This window comes from Sapajus apella, unplaced genomic scaffold (genome assembly GCF_009761245.1).
Source record: "Sapajus apella isolate SASKATOON/1434 unplaced genomic scaffold, GSC_monkey_1.0 scaffold52, whole genome shotgun sequence".
In the NCBI taxonomy this organism is placed as follows: domain Eukaryota; kingdom Metazoa; phylum Chordata; class Mammalia; order Primates; family Cebidae; genus Sapajus; species Sapajus apella.
This window is the reverse complement of record NW_022436992.1, coordinates 12,720,469-12,740,863: the sequence shown is the minus strand read 5'-3', so window position 1 is coordinate 12,740,863 and position 20,395 is coordinate 12,720,469. Positions and strand designations below refer to the sequence as shown.

General features: G+C 43.3%; 1 non-coding gene across 1 annotated transcript; it reads left to right on the top strand.

Annotated features, from left to right (window-relative positions):
- Positions 1-15,076: 15,076 nt before the first annotated feature.
- On the top strand, positions 15,077-15,184 carry LOC116527047. Its single transcript, XR_004258360.1, has one exon. It is a non-coding gene; the product is annotated as a U6 spliceosomal RNA (small nuclear RNA).
- The last annotated feature ends 5,211 nt before the right edge of the window (positions 15,185-20,395 follow it).

Below are 20,395 nucleotides of genomic sequence, written 5' to 3'. Positions count from 1 at the left end.
TGCCTCAACTTCAGACTTTGTTATTGGTCTATTCAGGGTTTTGACTTCTTCCTGGTTTAGGCTTGGGAGGAGGCAAGTGTCCAGGAATTTATCCATTTCTTCCAGGTTTACTAGTTTATGTGCATAGAGTTGTTTGTAATAATCTCTGATGATGGTTTGAATTTCTGTGGAATCTGTGGTGATATCCCCTTTATCGTTTTTATCGCATCTATTTGATTATTCTCTCTTTTCTTTTTTATTAATCTGGCTAGTGGTCTGTCTGTTTTGTTGATTGTTTCGAAAAACCAGCTCCTGGATTTATTGATTTTTTTGAAGGGTTTTTTTGTGTCTCTATCTCCTTCAGTTCTGCTCTGATCTTAGTTATTTCTTGTCTTCTGCTAGGTTTTGAGTTTTTTTGATCCTCCTCCTCTAGCTCTTTCAATTTTGACGATAGGGTGTCAATTTTAGATCTTTCCTTGCCTCTCATGTGGGCATTTATTGCTGTATATTTTCCTCTAGAGACTGCTTTAAATGTGTCCCAGAGATTCTGGTATGTTTTGTCTTTGTTCGCATTGGTTTTGAAGAACATGTTTATTTCTGCCTTCATTTTATTGTTTATCCAGTCAACATTCAAAAGCCAGTTGTTCCGTTTCCATGAATGTGTGCGGTTCTGAGTTGGTTTCTGAATTCTGAGTTCCAACTTGATTGCACTGTGGTCTGAGAGACTGTGTGTTATGATTTCCATTCTTTTACATTTGCTGAGGAGTGATTTACTTCCAATTATGTCAATTTTAGAGTAGGTGTGATGTGGTGCTGAGAAGAATGTATATTCTGTGGATTTGGGATGGAGAGTTCTGTACCTGTCTATTAGGTTTGCTTGGTCCAGGTTCTGAGTTCAAGTCTTGGATATCCTTGTTAATTTTCTGTCTTGTTGATCTGTCTAATATTGACAATGGGGTGTTAAAGTCTCCCACTATTATTGTGTGGGAGTCTAAGTCTCTTTGTAAGTCATTAAGAACTTGCCTTATGTATCTGGGTGCTCTTGTATTGGCTGCATATATATTTAGGATCGTTAGCTCTTCTTGTTGCATTGATCCTTTTACCATTATATAGTGTCTTTCTTTGTTTCTTTTGATCTTTGTTGGTTTAAAGTCTCTTTTATCAGAGATGAGAATTGCAACTCCTGCTTTTTTTTGCTCTCCATTTGCTTGGTAAATGTTCCTCCATCCCTTTATTTTGAGCCTTTGTGTATCCTTGCATGTGCAATGGGTTTCCTGGATACAACACACCGTTGGGTTTTGGTTTTTTATCCCATTTGCCAGTCTGCGTCTTTTGACTGGGGCATTTAGCTCATTTACATTTAGGGTTAATATTGTTATGTGTGAATTTGATCCTGCCATTTTGATGCTAGCTGGCTGTTTTGTTCGTTAGTTGATGCAGTTTCTTCATTGTGTTGATGCTCTTTACCATTTGGTACGTTTTTGGAGTGGCTGGTACTGGTTGTTCCTTTCTGTGTTTAGTGCCTCTTTCAGGAGCTCTTATAAGGCAGGCCTGGTGGTGATGAAATCTCTGAGTACTTGCTTGTTCGCCAAGGATTTTATTATTCCTTCACTTATGAAGCTTAGTTTGGCTGGATATGAAATTCTGGGTTGAAAGTTCTTTTCTTTTTCTTTTTTTTTTTTTTTTAAGAGAAAAATATAAAAGTGCTTTTCTTTAAGGATGTTGAATATTGGCCCCCACTCTCTTCTGGCTGGTAGGGTTTCTGCTGAGAGATCTGCTGTGAGTCTGATAGGCTTCCCTTTGTGGGTAGCCCAACCTTTCTCTCTGGCTGCCCTTAGCATTTTCTCCTTCATTTCGACCCTGGTGAATCTGACGATTATGTGCCTTGGAGTTGCTCTTCTTGACGAATATCTTTGTGGGGTCCTCTGTATTTCCTGGACTTGAATATCGGCCTGGCTTGCTACGTTGGAGAAGTTTTCCTGGATGATATCCTGAAGTGTATTTTCCAGCTTGGATTCATTCTCTCTGTCACATTCAGGTACGCCTATCAAACGTAGATTAGGTCTTTTCGCATAGTCCCATATTTCTTGAAGACTTTGATCATTCCTTTTTACCCTTTTTTCTCTAATCTTGCCTTCTCATTTTATTTCATTGAGTTGATCTTCGACCTCTGATATCCTTTCTTCTGCTTGGTCAATTCGGCTGTTGAAACTTGTGCATGCTTCGCGAAGTTCTCGTGTTTTTCAGCTCCATCAATTCACTTATATTCCTCTCTACGTTGTCCATTCTCATTAGCATTTCATCAAATCCTTTTTCAACATTCTTAGTTTCTTTGCATTGGGTTAGAACATGCTCTTTATCTCACAGAAGTTTCTTATTACCCACCTTCTGAAGCCTGATTCTGTCAATTCATCACACTTGTTCTCCATCCAGCCTTGTACCCTTGCTGGTGAGGCGTGATCCCTCGTAGGAGGAGACGCGTTCTGGTTTCGGGTGTTTTCATCCCTTTTGTGCTGTTTCTTCCCATCTTTGTGGATTTATCCACCTGTCATCTTTGAAGTTGTTGACTTTTAGATTGGGTCTCTGAGTGGACGTCCAGTTTGTTGATGATGAAGTTATTTCCTTCTGTTTCTTAGTTTTCCTTCTAACATTCTGGCCTCTCTGCTGTAGGACTGCTGAGATCCACTCCAGGTCCTGTTTGCCTGGGGATCACCTGCAGCAGCTGCAGAACAGTAAGGGTTTCTGCCGGTTTCTTCTTCTGCTTTGTCCAGAAGGATACCCACCAAATGTTATTCTGAGCTCTCCTTTATGAGGTAACTCTGGATATACAGGGGCCAGGGAGCTGCTTGAGGAGACAGTCTGTCCTTTATAGGAGCTCAAGTGCTGAGCTGTGATCTCTGTTGTTCATTTAGAGCTGCTGGGCAAGTACGTTTATGTCTGCTGCAGCAGAACTCATAAACCCCCTTTTTATTTCCCCAGGTGCTCTGTCCTGGGTAGTTAGGGCTTTATTTATGAGTTTCCATTGTGCTGCTGCCTTTTTGTCAGGGCTGCTGCCCCACGAGGAGGCAGCCTAGTCACTGTCTGCCTGCAGAGTATTTGGTGAGCTGCTGTGGGCTCCGCCCAGCTGCCGTGTGAACTTCCCTGCAGTTCTGTTTATACGGATGTAGTTAGAACTGCCTTGGCATAGCCGGCCCACCTCTGTAATGGCAGACTCTCTCTGTAGTGGCGGGTTGCCTTGGCAACAGCGAGCTGCCTCAGCAATAGTGGACTACCTCCGTAGTGGTGAGTGCCTCGGTAATGGCGGATGCCCCTCCCCCACAGAGCTGGACCTTCCTGGGTTCAGCTGTGCTTGCTGTGAAACTCTCAACCCAGAGAGTTTCCAATTGCTGTTTTTTTGTGGGGGTGGGACCAGCCGAGCCTGATCACCTTGTTCCCTGCCTCAGAGCCTTTTTTTTTCAGTTGAACAGTAGACTGTCTCCCAGGTGTTCCAGTCGCCTGTTGAAAAGGCACTAGGATCTGTGTGATTTCCTGTGTGGTGACCCACTGCACCCGCTGAAACAGCAGCGCTGAGATTCGAGGCACTTTTTTGCCCGGGAATCTCCTGGCCTGGCTCCCTATTTCAGTCCCCTTTTTAATCAGATGAATGTGTGACTCTGTCTTCCCAGAGCTCCAATCGCCAGCTAAAAGGGTGCCCAGAACCATGTATTTTGTATGGAGACCCACCGCGCCGGGGCACCAGCAAAGCAGCTGTGCTGGCCAAACCAGCCACACTGGCGACTCGTGGGGCTCCTTCACCTGGAATCTCCTGGTCTGTGGGCAATAAAAATCTGTCTGGAAATGCGGTGTCCACTCACCCTCTGCTCTTTCACTGGAAGCTGCAATCCTGAGCTGCTCCTAATTGGCCATCTTGGATCCTCCTCCCAAGAGGTTTATTTAGATCATGGTTCTGCAGGCTGTCCACGCATGGCACCAGCATCTGCTTGGCTTCTGGTGAGACCTGAAGAAACTTACAATCATGGTGGAATGTAAAGAGTGAGCCAGTGTAGGAGTGTCACATGGTGAGAGAGAGGACAGGGACATCCCAGACTCTTTTAAGTAACCAGATCTCATGCAAACTCATTACCATGAGGAGAACACCAGCCATTCATGAGGGATTTGCCTCCTTGACCCAAACATCTCCCACTAGACCCCAACTCCAACATTGTGGGTCACATTTTAACATGCAATTTGGAGGAGACAAGCATCCAAACTATATCATTCCACCACCCGCCCCCACATCTCATGTCCTTCTCCTATTGCAAAATACGATCATTCCTTCCGAATAGTCCCCAAAAGTTTCAATTCATTCCTGCATCAACTCAAAAGCCCAAAGTCCAACAACCTCATCTGAGACTCAAGGTGAGAATTCCTTCTACCTATGAGCCTGTAAGTTAAAAAAAAAAAGTTGTTTATTTATTTATTTTTTGAGATGGACTTTCACTCTTGTTGCCCAGACTGGAGTGCAATGCTATGATCTTGGCTCACTACAATCTCTGCCTCCCTGGTCAAGCAATTCTCCTGACTCAGCCTCCTGAGTAGCTGGGATTACAGGCATGTACCACCACTCCCAGCTACTTTTTTTGTATTTTTAGTAGAAACGGGTTTCTCCATGTTGGTCAGGCTGGTCTTGAACTCCCGACCTCAGGTGATCTGGCAACCTTGGCCTCCCAAAGTGCTGGGATTACAGACGTGAGCCACTGTACCTGGCTAGAAAGTTGTTTATTTCTAAGACACAATGGTGGTATAGGTGTTGGGTAAACCTTTCCATTCCAAAGGAGAAATCAGCCAAAAGAAAGGGGCAACAGGCCCCACACAAGTCTGAAAACCAGCAGGGCAGACATTAAATCTTAGGAGTCCAAAATAATCTTTGACTCCCTGTCCTGAATCCAGGGCACACTGGTATGAGGGGGGAGTTCCCAAAGCATTGGTCAGTTCCATCCCTGTGGCTTTGCAGGGTGCACTCCTTGTGGCTACTCTCATGGGTTGGAGTTTAACGTCCCTGGCTTTACCAGGCTCAGGGTGTGAGCTTCTGGTGGCTCTACCATTCTTGGGTCTGAAGGGCAGTGGCCCCCTTCCCTTAGTTCCATTAAGCAGTGTTCTGGTGGGGACTTTGTGTGGGGGCTTCATCCCTACAGTAAGCTTCTGCCTGGGCATGCAGGCTTTCCCATACATCCTTTGAAATCTAGGTTGAAGCCTTCACTCTTGCATTCTTCATGCCAGTGGACTTAATACCATGTGGAAACTGCCAAGGCTTACAGAAGCTTGCAGTCTTTAAAGTGGCAGCCCAGGCTGTACCTGAGACTTTTTGAGCCGAGGCTGGAGCTGGAGCAGCCTGGCTATGGGGAGCAGTTTCCAAGGCTGCACAGGGCATGGGGCACTGGCCTGGCTTCTAAAAACATTCTTTCCTCCTAGGCTTTTGGGCCTGTGACGAGAGGGGCTTGCTCGAAGATTAGCAACTGGCTCCCTTTTGGGCATGCTAATCTCTCTAGCAAGTGGCTGCCCCATAGCCTGCGCAAATTCCTTTCCTGAAAATGCCTCTTTTTTTTTTTTGAGATGGAGTTTCGCTCTTGTTGCCCAGGCTGGAGTGCAATGATGCAACTTTAGCTCACTGCAACCTCTGCCTCCAAGGTTCAAGCGATTCTCTTGCCTCAGTTTCTGGAGTAGCTGGGAGTACAGGTGCCTGCCACCACGTCTGGCTAATTTTTTTGTATTTTTTGTACAAATGGGGTTTCATCATATTGGCCGGGCTGGTCTTGAACTCCTGACCTCAAGTGATCCACACACTTCGGCCTCCCAAAATGCTGGGATTACAGGCACAAGCCACCATGACTGGCCCTGAAAATGCTTTGTCCTTCTCTACCATGGGGCCAGTTTGCAAATATTCCAAATTTTTGTACTCTGCTTCCCTTTTAATTGTAAGTTCCAACTTTAAGTAATTGCTTTCCTCCTGAACCTCACCATAGGTTGTTTGACCAGGCCACATCTTCATCTTGAACATGTTGCAGCTTAGAAATTTCTTCCACCTGGCCAGGCATGGTGGCTCACGCCTGTAATCCTAGCACTTTGGGAGGCTGAGGTGGGTGGATTATGTGACATCAGGAGTTTGAGACCAGCCTGGCCAATGTGACGAAATTCTGTCTCTACTAAAAATACAAAAAATTATCTGGGCTTAGTGGTGGGTGCCTGTAATCTCAGCTACTTGGGAGACTGAGGCAGGAGAATATCTTGAACCTGGGAGGTGGAGGTTGCAGTGAGCTGAGAGTGTGCCATTGCACTCTAGCCTTGGCAAAAGAACGAGACTCTGTCTCAAAAAAAAAAAAAGAAAAAAATTTCTTCCACCTCTCTTAAGTTCAACCTTCCACAAATTTCTAGATCATGTACACAATCCAGTCAAGTTCTGCTAAGGTATAACAAATTCGAGTTTTTTTCCAGTCTGAGGTTCCTCATTTCCATCTGAGACTTCCTCAGACTGGCCTTTACTGTTGATATTTCATCAGCATTTTTGTCACAATCACTTACCCAGTCTCTAAGACATTGAAAACTTTCCCTTCTGTTCCTGTTTTCTTCTGTAACCTCCAAACTCTTCCAATCTCTGCCCATTACACAATTCCATAGCCGCTTCCATGTCCTCAGATATCTTTATAGCAACACCCCACTACTCAGTACCAATTTTCTGTGTCAGTCCATTTGTGTTGCTCTAAAGGAGTGCCTGAGGCTGGGTAATATATTTCAAAAGAGGTTTATTTGGATCATAGTTCTGCAGGCTATACAAGCACGGCACCAGTGCCTGGTCAGCTTTTGGTAAGGCCTAAAGACATTCATGATAATGGGTGCCAGGTGCAGTGGCTCATATCTGTAATCCCAGCACTCTGGGAGACCAAGGCAGGCAGATCACCTGAGGTCAGGAGTTCAAGACCAGCCTGGCCAACATGGTGAAACCCTGTCTCTACTAAAAATACAAAAATTAGCTGGACATGGTGGCATCCACCTGTAGTCCCAGCTACTTGGGAGGCTGAGGCAGGAGAATCACTTGAATCTTGAAGGCAGAGATTGCAGCCAGCCAAGATCATATTGCTGCACTCTAGCCTGGATGATAAAATGAGGCTCCATATCAAAAAGAAAAAAGAAAGAAAGAAAAGAAAAGAAAGAAACTTACAATCATGGTGGAAGACAAAGGGTGAACAAGTGCTGGGGTGTCATATGGTAAAAGAAAAAGCAAGAGAGAGAAGGAGGAGGTCCTAGAATCTTTTAAACAGCCAGATCTCACGTGAACTCATTACTACGAGGAGGGAATGAAGCCATTCATGAAGGATCCACCCTTATGACCCAAACATCCTACTAGGCCTCGCATCCAACATTTCGGATCACATTTCAACATGAGATTTGGAAGGGACAAGCATCCAAACTATATTATATCTGTGATTTCAACACTTTGGGAGGCTTAGTTAGGAGGATGGCTTGAGGCCAGGAGTTCAAGACCAGCCTGGGAAACATAGTGAAATCCATCTTTACAAAAAATAGAAAAATTAGCCAGGCGTGATGGTGTGCATCTGTAGTTTCAGCTACTCAAGAGGCTGAAGTGAGAAGATCACTTGAGCCCAGGAGTTCAAGCCTGCAGTGAGCTATGATGGCCCCACTGCATTCCAGCCTGGGAGACAGCAAGACCTCCTCTCTAGCAATGATAATAAATGAAAGTTTTCTTAGCCTATCACTTATTTTTGGCATTGGGGTTTGCTTACTTTTTTTTTTGTCTTATAAATGCCACTAGTAGAAATATCTTTGTAGACTTCATTTTTGGTTATTTTTTGAGGGGGTTTATTTTCAGGTAATTTTCAAATGGAATTACCTGACCACACCTCTTATAATATTTGCAAGTTACTTACCTGAAGGATCCAACCAATTTTCAGCTATCAAGTGATGTGCAAGTGAACCTGTTTCTCATAATCAGAGTGTTACCCTTTTAATTTTTGAAATCAACTCAACAGAGATATAATATCTTAAACCTATTTGGTGTTGTGTTTTTTCCCTCTACTGGGAAACTTGTAAGTTTTTGAAGTGATTATAGACTGTATTTCCTTGAGTATAAACTATATTTGGTCACATTGAGTTATTTACTTTCACTCACTTGTGTTGCACATTTAATAATAATCAAACATAGTCAGAGATGGAGGCAATGGTGATAACCAATATTAGGCAGAACATAGCTGCTCATTTAGTCAAAAATTAAGAAAGATAAAGAGCTGTTTTAAACTCCCCCAATAGAAGATATTTACAACCATCCCTAAATGGAAAGAATTAATGGCAGACAGGACTTTGAAGACTCTTGAAGATTAGCAAAGCCCATCCATAAACCAGTAGAAACACTGAATACAATCACTGTCTCTCTTAGATTCTAAAATTCAGATGCCTACAGGGGCAAGATAAGGAACGCAAATGTGTATTGGGCCAGAGGATCATAAGGTAGTGGGAGGTGAGGACTGGGAAAACTAGCAAGTGATGCTCACCTGTGACATTCTTATTAAGAAAAACATTCTTCAGACCAAGCAAAACACATCTGTGGGTAGAGTTTGGCCATTGGCCACCAGGCTGTGCCCTCTGCTTAAGGCTACTTTTAGAGACAGTGTACTTAAAGACCGACTGGAAAGGAAAATGAGGCCAACAGGCGAGATGTGAAAAACACATCAGTAGACTTTTAATACTACTAAGGAAAAGAGTAGCTCAATTCCAGTGAATTGTAACCAACATTCTGCTTCAATTACAGTAGCACAGGGTGGGGGCTGTGGCCAATTGAAGAATACATACCCTGAATTTTTTGTTTGCTTTAAACCTGTTACTATAGACATCTAAAAATATACACAAAGAAGAGATGACAGCATAATGCAGCCCCTTGAACCCATTACCCAGCTTGTCAATCCTAGGCAGGTTATGGAAGTCTTGGCCCATTTTTGCGTCTGGTGAGTGGAAACAGCTGGTATTCTACTCTAGCTTGGAGTTATATGCCAGTACAGAAGTCCAGCACTGCCAGGTTTTAAAAAAAAATTATTTATTCATTTATTTTAGAGACAATATATTGCTCTGTCGCCCAGGCTGGAGTGCAGTGGCATGATCATAACTCACTACAGCTTTGAACTCCTGAGCTCAAGAAGTCCTCTCTCCTGGGCCTTCCAATTAGCTAGGACTACAGGCACACACCACCATTCCCAGTTAATTTTTGTATTTTTGTGGAGACGGGGTTTTGCATGTTGCCCAGGCTGATCTTGAACTCCTGGGTTTAAGCAATCCACTTCACAAAGTGCTGGGATTACAGATGTGAGCCACCACACCCAGCCCAGATTTTTTTTTTTTTTGAGAGAAAGTCGCACTCTGTCACCCAGGCTGAAGTGCAGTGGTGTAATCTCTGCTTATTGCAACCTCCCACCTCCCAGGTTCAAGTGATTCTCCTGTCTCAGTCTCCCAAGTAGCTGGGATTATAGGTGCATGCTACCACATCTGGCCAAGTTTTGTATTTTAGTAGAGATGGGGTTTCACCCTGTTGACCAGGCTGGTTTCAAACTCCTGACTCAAGTTATCCACCTGCTATGGCCTCTCAAAGTGCTGGGATTATAGGCGTGAGTCCCCATACCTGGCCTAGCCCAGATTTTAAAAAGAAACTAGACATTTTTATTTTTCTTAAAACCTTTTAATTGTTATTGCATATTTATTTATTTATTTTTATAAACTAAAAAAACTTTTTTTTTTTTTTTTTTGGTAGAGAACAAGGTCTTTCTATGTTGCCCAGGCTGGTCTCAAACTCCTGGCCTCAAGTGATTCTCCCATCTTGGCCTCCTGAGTTGCTGGGGTTACAGACATGAGCCACTGTGCCTGGGCACTAGTTTTTATATGTTGATGATTTGTTTAAAACTTTTATTTTTATTTATTTGTTTTTCTTAAGGCAATCTCTTGCTCTGTCTGCCACCCAGGATGCAGTGCAGTGGTGTCATCATAGCTGACTGCAGCCTCAAATTCCTGGGCTCAAGGATCCTCCCATCTCAGCCCCCACAGTAGCTAGGACTACAGGTGCACCACCACTCCAGGCTAATTTTTTAAAAGACAGGCTCTAGCTATGTTGCCAGGTTAGAGTGTGGTGGCTATTCACAAGCACAATCATAGTACGGGGCAAGGCAGCCTTGAAGTCCTGGCTTCAAGCAATTCTCCTGGGCTGAGCCTCTCAAGTAGCGGGTCCTATAGGTGATGCACCACTGTCCCTGGCTACTTACTTCACATTTTTAATACATTGTAGAGGTCATGATTGTGCTGTCAGTTGACAATTTGGGGTAATAACATATACCTGGAGAAAATGCTGCTGGTGAGAGAGGAAATACAGTCAAATGCTGGGCTGATTCTCGGCCCTTTGAGTATATCTGTGCATGAAAACAATTGCACTGTGGGTCAGGCTACTGCTGGACCTGGAGCATTGCTGTGATGGCTCTTCTAGCATATTATCATCAGCACCACAAGGATTTGGTCACAGGTTTACCTCTTACCTTAGACACTGAGGTCCTTGAGGAAACTCACAGTCTCTCCCCAGGGCCCAGCACATACTAACAACCAGTAATGGTTTGAGAGATGGATAAGTGAACAAATAAAACCACGAGCATCTTTGTGTCATGTTTGAGCCCTAAAGTCACTCCTCACATCATCAAATGCAGGTGTCTCCAGGTCTACCAATATGACTATTATTTTCCTTGTTGCTTAGGAAAAATGTTTCATATTCTTATTAATTAAAATTCGAACAATTAGTGCCATTTATTTTCTGAACTTCTTTCCATTTTTGTCTTTTAAGAGGTCATGAATCAATTAATTCATCAAGAATCATGTGATTTGTGGTCATCTCAGAAAACAAAAACATATACAAACCACCATGCTTCAAAAAAAAAAGAAGAAAATGAAAACATAAATTATTGATAATTAGATGATGTCGAACAGCAGTGTTTGAACACTGAAGACTGTCAGCCATTTGAGATTGAGAACTGTGCCCTAGTCTTAAAAAAATTGATATGTAATTTGCATACCATAAAAGTCATGCTTTAGAAGTGTACTACTTGGTGGCTTTTAGTGCCTTCATAAAGTTGTGCAATCAACTACCATCTCATTTGAGAACCTTTCATCAACCCCCCAAAATCCTCATACTCATCAGCAGTCACTCCCCATTTCTTCCTCCCCCAGCCCCTGGCAATCACTAATGTATTCTGTCTCCATGGATTTGCCTATTCTGGACATTTCATATGAATGTAAATGGAGTCATACACTGTTGGCCTTTTGCAACTGGCTTCTTTCACTTAGCATAATGTGTTTTGTTTTGTTTTGTTTTGTTTTGTTTTGTCTTGAGACAAGAGTCTTACTTTGTTGCTCAGGCGATCTTGGTTCACTGAGACCTGCGACTGCCGGGATCAAGAGATTCTCGTGCTCTAGCCTCCCAAGTAGCTGGGATTACAGGCATGCACCATCATGCCTGGCTAATTTTTGTGTTTTCAGTAGAGACGGGGTTTCACCATGTTGGCCATGCTGGTCTTGAACTCCTGATCTCAAGTGATCTACCTGCTTTGGCCTCCCAAAGTGCTGGGATTATAGGCTTGAGCCACCATGCCCACCTGTGGCATAATTCTTTTAAGGCTCATCCACAGTGTGGTATGTATCATACCAAATTCATTTTCATGACTCCATAATATTCGATTGTATAAATATACAGGTTGAGTAGCCTTTATTCAAAATGCTTGGGACCAGAAATGTTTCAAATTTGGGATTTTAAAAAAATCTGGGCTGGGTGTGGTGGCTCACGCCTGTAATCCCAGCACTTTAGGAGGCCGAGGTGGGTGGATCACCTGAGGTTGGGAGTTCGAGACCAGCCTGACCAACATGGAGAAACCCTGTCTCTACTAAAAATACAAAATTAGCCGGGTGTGGTGGCATATGCCTGTAATCCCAGCTACTCGGGAGGCTGGGGCAAGAGAATAGCTTGAACTCGGGAGGCAGAGGTTGCAGTGAGCAGAGATCACGCCATTGCACCCCAGCTTGGGTAACAAGAGTGAAACTCTGTCTCAAAAAAAAAAAAATTGGGAATATTTGCATTATACTTACCGGTTGAGCATCCCAACTCCAAAAATCCAAAATTCTAAATGTTCCAAACAACATTTCCTTTGAGCATCATGTCAGTGCTCAAAAAGTTTCAGATTTTATATTTCAGATTTTCAGATTTGGAATACTCAACCTGCACTACATTTTATTTATCCACTCATCTGATGATAGACATTTGGACTGTTTCCACTTGCTGGCTATTATAAATAATGAGCTACGAATATTCATCTTCAAGTTTTTGTGTGGACATAACGTTTACAGTTCTCATGAACTCAGAGTAGAAGTGCTGATCAATTCTATGCATAAGATTGTATAGTAATCCTATGTTTGACTTTTGAAGCAGTGCTATACTTTTTCCAGCATGTAAGTGGCTGCACCATTTTACATTCTCAGCAGCAATGCATGAGGTTCTGATTTGTCCTTGTCTATACTGATCGTTGTCTATATGTCTGATTATAGCCATCTTGGTGCATATGAAATGGCAACCCATTGGAATTTTGATTTGCATTTTCTCAATGATTGCGTTGAATATTGTTTCATGTGCTTATTGGCCATTTTCATTATTTATTTATTTAATTTATTTTTTGAGACAGAGTCTGGTTCTGTTGCTCGGGCTGGAGTACAGTGGCTCAATCACAGCCCACTGCAGCCTCAGATTCCTGAGTTCAAGCCGTCATCCCACCACAGCCTCCCAAGTAGCTGGAATTACTGGCACCAGGCACAATGCTCAGCTAATTTTTTTTCTTTTAGTAAAGATGAGGTCTCGGTACATTGCCCAGGCTGGTCTCAAACTCATGGCCTCAAAGATTCCTCTGTCCTCAGCCTCCTGAAGTACTGGAATTACATGTGTGAGGCACTATGCTCCGTCCCTTTGTATATTTTCTTTGTAGAAATGTCTGTTCAAATCTTTGTAAATTGAATTATCTTTTTTTGTTTTTGCCTTGCCTTTGTCAGGCTAGCATTGTTTTTCTATTGCTAAGCTGTCATTGTTCTTTATATATTTTGGATACTAGGCCACTGTCTGGTAGACAATATACAAATATTTTCTACCATTCTGTGAGTTGTCTCTTCTTGATGATTATAAATTACAGGATTTGATTTTCCAAGTTCAAGCTAGTTTATATTTGTCAAGTTTACTCATGCTATAATGTGTGGTTTGGCTTATTATATTTTCTGTGGGATTTTTACTTAGGTACTAATGTGTTTCTCTCTCTTATTTTAGGGGTATCCATTTGTCATATCACATAACAAGAAATCCAGACATGGATGGGCTTAGATACCCTTCTTCTGAAGTTCTCTGGGCTCCTCCACCTTCCAGGAACACACTTTTTTTTATTTTTATTTTTTTCTGCTTCAGACTGTTTGTTGTCAAACAGAAGTACCATCACTCAGGTCTACCCACAAACCACCCGGACACTCAGCATGACAGGCAAGAAGATCCCAGGGCTGAACCAGTACAGCTGTCACGAGGCATTGATGATCAAGGTAACATCACCCAGTAGAGAGGCAGTAAAAGGTGGTGTCACCGCTGTCAGCCTTGCTGAGGTCACCAGCATCCTCTGCTTCTGTGAAGGGGCTGGCAGGCAGGCATGCCTCACCTCTGCAGGCTGCCCTGAGTTTGCCCAGGGTGGCAGGGGTGGGAAGTGCCAGCCAGCACAGAATGAGGGGAACCCAGGTAGCAATTAAGTGGGGATAAATAGCCATTACCAAGGAGGCATGACAACTGCAGGAGACCGCAGTCTATTCACAAGCAACTGCTTATTTTCCCATTGATCCTTGGCGGGATAGGGCCTTGCCTTCTGCAGCGCCCCAAATAACAGGCTCGCAAAGCCCAGTGCTAAGAGGTGGCATCTGAGAAGAATCCGCTCAGGTCTTCCTGTCTGTTTTATCTTAAGGCCTGCCAGGAGAAGAGATAATTACAGGTCTGATATTTTGCTCCATCATAGACAATGGAGGGATCAACACATGCCTCTCTGAAATCAGATTAAAAAATTTTTAAAAGGTTTCAGCTCAGGAAGATATCAGCATTTCCCACAGGTTTCAGTTGGATGAAAAGGGAGAGATTGAGAAGGAAGAAAGGAAGAAAGGGAGGGAGGAAGGAAGGAAGGAAATGACACTTGATGACTCTAGAAAGAGAAATCATCAACACGGAGGGTGCTAAGCAGGCTTTGCTTTTCTATTGTCCCGTCCCCTCCCCCTGAATATCTTTCCCTTGACTTGTCACACAATCTGAAAGGTACCCATTCAGGACTTATTCCATGTGAAACCAAGAATCCCTATTGGAGCCTAAGCTTTCCAGGGAGGTTTGCATGGATGTTAGACCCTCTGCTGGACCTGCCTTTATCCTTCAATGTCGCTATAAAGCATGGTTTGGGTCTCTTTAGGAAGGAAGTACAGTCTAGAGTTAAATGCACAGGGTTCAGAATTAAATTTCTACGTTTGACTAGAGTCCTGTATTCACTAGTGCTGACCTTGCACTATGTGACCTTGAGCTTCAACTCCCCATGCCCTTATCTGGAAAATAAAGAGAGCAGTGCCTTATCTTGTATTATGTCTGATGACAAAATACGTGAAAAGACACTTAGTTCATAGCAAGGACCAGTAAATGTTAGCTGGATTTTTCCCCACCCCGATGAGGGGAGTAGTCAGTCCAAGGATGAGCACTGAGCATCCAGAAGGGGTTGCAAACTCACATGGCTTCAGGGATCCAGTGATGATGGAGACAAGTTAAGCAGGCAGGGTGTCACTTTTTCAACAACCACAACACTTTTTACAGAGTGTCATGTAATTTTTTTCCATTGTAAATGACTCCCTATTGAAATTTGAGGCATTTACCATTCCCCCAAAATCTAAGTCATAAATGTTTATATTACTTTGGTTTGATTTGGTTTCTGCAATAAGAATGTATACTTTTATAATAATTTTTAAAAACCAATGAAGATTTAGGCTAGGTTCCACAGCACATATACTACAAATTAGAACAATGCAGAGAAAATGAACATGGCCTCTCCATTAGGATGACATGCAAATTCAAGGAGCATTCCATCAAAATAAATAAATAAAGATTTGAAGTAATAAGAGAGAGAGAGAAAGGGAAATTGAGATGAATAAAACCTAGTCTAAGCCAGAAAGGAAAAATCCTTTCTTTTTCTCTTTCTTCCTTCCTTCCTTCCTTCCCTCCTTCCTTCCTTCCTTCTTTCTATTCCTTTTTTGTTTTTTTTTCTGAGATGGAGTTTTGTTCATGTTGCCCAGGCTGGAGTGCAATGGTACAATCTCAGCTCACCACAACCTCTGCCTCCCAGGTTCAAGGGATTCTCCTGCCTCAGCCTCCTGAGTAGCTGGGATTATAGAGATGAGCCATGCCCGGCTAATTTTTTTGTATTTTCAGTAGAGATGGGGTTTCTCTACTAAAGCTCAGGTTGGTGGGGCTGGTCTCAAACTCCTGACCTCAGGTGATCTGCCTGCCTCAGCCTCCCAAAGTGCTAGGATTATAGGCATGAGCCACTGCGCCCAGCTTTCTTTTCTTTACTTTTTTTCTTTTTTTTCTTTTCTTTTCTTTTGATACAGGGTATCACTGTGTTACCCAGGCTGTAGTGCAGTGGCACGATCTCGGCTCACTGCAGCCTTGACCTCCTGGGCTTAGGAGATCCTCCCACCTCAGCCTCCTGAGTAGCTGAGACTACAGATGAAAGCTACCATGTCCAGGTAATTTTTGTATTTTTTGTAGAGGTGTAGTTTCACCATGTTGCCCAGGCTGGTCTCAAACTCCTGGAACTCAGGCAACCCATCTGCCTCGGCCTCCCAAAGTCCTGGGATTACAGGCATCAGCTACTGTGCCTGGCCCGAAAAGTTCTTTCATATTAAATGATTTTGTTTTCAGCTTTATTGAGGCATAATTGGAAAATAAATATTGTATATATTTTAGGTGTACAATGTGATGTTTTATATATGCATACATTATGAAATGATCACCATAATCAAGCTAATTAGCATATCCATCACCACTCATATTTACTTTTTTTTTGGTGGTAAGAACACACCAAGTCTTTTGTGACAGTTTTAAGAGTGGAAGGAGTAGGCTGGATGCTGTGGCTCATGTCTGTAATCCCAGCACTGTGAGAGGTGGAGGCGGATGGATCACTTGATATCTGGAGTCAACATCATCTTGGCCAACATAGTGAGACTCCCTCTCTACAAAACAACAAAAACAAAAACAAAATTAGCTGGGCATGGTGGTATGTGTTTGGTCCCAGCCACTTGGGAAGCTGAGGTGGGAGGATCCCTTGAGCCCTGGAGGTTGAGGCTGCAGCTACTACACTTCAGCCTGAGCCACAGCTCAGAGAGCAAAGAGTGGAAGAAGTCAAGGGACCCGAGTCTGGCCACAGTGGCTGTCTCTAGGTCTGAGTGGGCTGTGAAGAGCTTCAGCAGGGATGGCTCACACAGAAGCTGTGGCTCTGAGCCTGGCAAAGCTCTGATCTGTAGAACAAGGACTCAGAGAGGCCGTGAGGTGGAGCCAGGTTAGATGTGGAATCTGAAAAGCCAGGTCCCAGTACTAGCCTCTGAACTTGACTAGCTGTAGGTTCTTGAGAAATTCTTCAAACTTTTTTGAATCTCACTTTCTTTGTCCCCAGGATGAGGATACAAGCTGATACCTCGAGGGGTGGTTGGAAATATTAAAGGGGTTATATATGTAGAAATCATTTGTAGGTTTTTAAACTATACTGTGTTAAGTGTAAATTACAAAAGAGTGTTGAATTTGTAATCTGAATGTCTAGTCCTCACTTCCTCACTTGCCAATCTGAGCATCGGTCATCTCCTATATAAAAGGGATTTAGAAGCCTTTCTCCTACCTTAGCAGGTTGTTTGGGGGTGATGTCCAGTCTACTCAGTGTACTTGGAAGTACATTGGTTGTGGAACAGGTAAAACATAACAAGAATAAATGACTTTTATTTGTATTATTTCCATCAGAATTGCTGCGCTATCTGACACAATGCCTTGCCCCAACAGCTATTTGGTGAATTAAAATGATTCTGATTAATTTCATCCTATCACTTTCTGGTAAGCAACTATGGTGGTTTCTTATTGGCTGCAGGATACACCCAATCTCCTCTTCAATATTCATACCTCTTTCTAGTCTTGTCCCACCCATGTAAAGATAAATAAAATGTGAAAGGTGGGCATGGTGGCTCTCGCCTGTAATCCTAGCACTTGGGGAGTCCAAGGCAGGTGGATCACCTGAGGTCAGGAGTTCCAGATCAGCCTGACCAACATGGTGAAATGTTGTCTCTACCAAAAATACAAAAGTAGCCAGGCGTGGTGGTGGGCGTCTATAATCCCAGCTACTCCGGAGGCTGAGGCAGGAGAATTGCTTGAACCCAGGGGTGGAGTTTGCAGGAAGCCAAGACTATGCCATTGCACTCCAGCCTGAGCAACAGAGCAAGACTCTGTCTCAAAAAGTAAACAAACAAACAAAACCTTGATTGAGGTATAATTATGTACAGAAAATGAACCCGTTTCGGTAGTCATTTGGCTATGTTTTGGTACTTACAAAGCCATTTACCCACCACCCAGTCAAGATGTAGAACATTTTCTTCACCTCATAGAACTCCCTCCTGCCCCTTTGTGGTGACTGCTCATCCAGCTCATCACAGATCTTATTTCTGTCACCATAGATCAGTTTTGCTTGCTATAGAACTTCATATAAATGAAATACACAGTGTAGCCTTTTTGTCTGGTTTCTTTCACTCAGCATGATAATTGTGAGATTCATCTATGTTATTAGAGATATCAATAATTCATTGTTTTTTTCTTGCTGAGTAATATTCCACTATGTAGATGTACTTCAGTTTCTTTAGTCCCATTGATGAACATTTGGTTGATTTCCAGTTCTCAGCTATTATGAATAAAGCTACTGTTTTAGTCTGTTTTTACTACTATAATATTAGAATGCTAGACTGGGTAACTTATAAAAAACAGAAATTTATTTCTCAGAGTTCTGGAGGCTGGAAAGTCCACAATCAAGGCATCAGCATCTGGCGAGGGCTACTCTCTGCTTCTAAGATGGAGCCTTGAACATCGCATCTTCCAGAGGGGAGGAAAACCATGTCCTCACATGGTGGAAAGTTGAAGGAAAAAAAAGGGTCCAACTTCTTCCATTAAACCCTTTTATAATAGTGTTAATCCACTCATGAAAGCAGAACCCTCCTGATCTGAACACCTCCTCAAAGGCCCTACCTCTCAACACTGTTGCATTAGGGATTAAGTTTCCAAAACATGGCCAGGCATGGTGGCTCACACCTGTAATCGCAGTACTTTAGGGGGCCTAGGCAGGAGGATGTCTTGAGCCCAGGAGCTCAAGACCAGCCCGGGCAATATAGTCAGTATGCATCTTTACAAAACATAAACAACTAGCCAGGCATAGTGGTGTGCACTTGTGGTCTCAGCTACTCAGGAGCCTGAGGCAGGAAGATTGCTTGAGCCTGGAAGGTATGGGCTACACTCAGCCATGATCATACCACTGCATTCCAGCCTGGGCCACAGAATGAGACCCTGTCTTTAAAAAATAATAGTAGGCCGGGCACGGTGGCTCACGCCTGTAATCCCAGCACTTTGGGAGGCCAAGGCGGGTGGATCACGAGGTCAAGAGATCGAGACCATCCTGGTCAACACGGTGAAACCCCGTCTCTACTAAAACTACAAAAAATTAGCTGGGCATGGTGGCGCGTGCCTGTAATCCCAGCTACTCAGGAGGCTGAGGCAGGAGAATTGCCTGAACCCAGGAGGCAGAGGTTGCGGTGAGCCGAGATCGCGCCATTGCACTCCAGCCTGGGTAACAAGAGCAAAACTCCGTCTCAAAAAAATAAAAATAAAAAAAATAATAGTAAAGTAAGTTTCCAGTACACGAATTTTGGAGGGACACATTCAGAACATGGCAGCAACTATTATATAAATATTTATACGGAAGTGATTTTGTGGATATCTGCTGCTGCCTAGAAGTGGAATTTGCTGAATCATAAAATAGGTGTTTTTGTCATTTTTATATGAAATTTACAATCTGGTGTTCAAAGGTGATAGTACCATTTTATTCTCTTATCATCTGTGTATGAAGTTCTCATTTGTTCCACATCCTTTGTTTTCTGAGACAGAGTCTTGGTCTGTCACCAGGCACCAGGCTGGAGCACAGTAGAGGGATCTCGGCTCACTGCAATCTCCACCTCCTGGGTTCAAGCAATTCTGCTACCTCAGCCTCCGAGTAGCTGGGACTACAGGCACATGCCACCACGCCCAGCTAATTTTTGTATTTATTAGTAGAGGCAGCGTTTCACCATGTTAGCCAGGATGGTCTCTGTCTCTTGACCTCCCAAAGTGCTAGGATTACAGGCATGAGCCACCACGCCCAGCCTGCTCCGCATCCTTATCAACTCTTGCAATTACCAGGCTTTTAACACTTAGCTATTATTGTGGTTTTCATATGCATTTCCTTGATGATTCATGATGTTGAACATAACTTCATGTGCTTATGAACCATTTGAATATCTTCTTTGGTGGTTCCTGGTCAAAATTTTGACCATTTAAAAAATTGGGTTGGGGGCTGGGCATGGTGGCACACACCTGTAATCCCAGCACTTTGGGAGGGATTTTTGAGAAATTCTTTTTTTTTTTTTTTTTTTTTAAAGACGTGGTTTTACCATGTTGGTCAGGCTGGTCTTGAACTCCGGACCTCAGGTCATCCGCCCGCCTCGGCCTCCCACAGTGCTGGGATTACAGGCATGAGCCACCGCACCCGGCCAAGGATTTTTGAGACATTTTTTGAATATTTTTGAATCTTATTTTCTTTGTCCCCAGGATGAGACTGCAAGCAGATACCTCATGGGGTGGTTGGGAATACTAAAGGGATCATATGTGTGCAAATCACATATATAATTATTTCCGCACAAGCTCAAGTGATCCTCTCACCTCCACAGCTACTTGGAAGGCTGAGGTGGGAGGATCCCTTGAGCCCTGGAGGTTGAGGCTACAGCTACTGCACTCCAGCCTGAGTGGATCACTTGCAGGGTGAGAAAATCACTTGACCTCAGGAGTTCAAAAACAGCCTGGGCAATACAGCAAGACATAATCTCAAAAAAATGGGTTGGTTTTCCTATATTAATTTGTATGAGTTATTATTATTGTTTGTTTGTTTGAGATGGAGTCTTACTCTGTCGCTCAGGCTGGAGTGCAGTGGCTCGATCTCAGCTCACTGCAACCTCTGCCGCCCAGGTT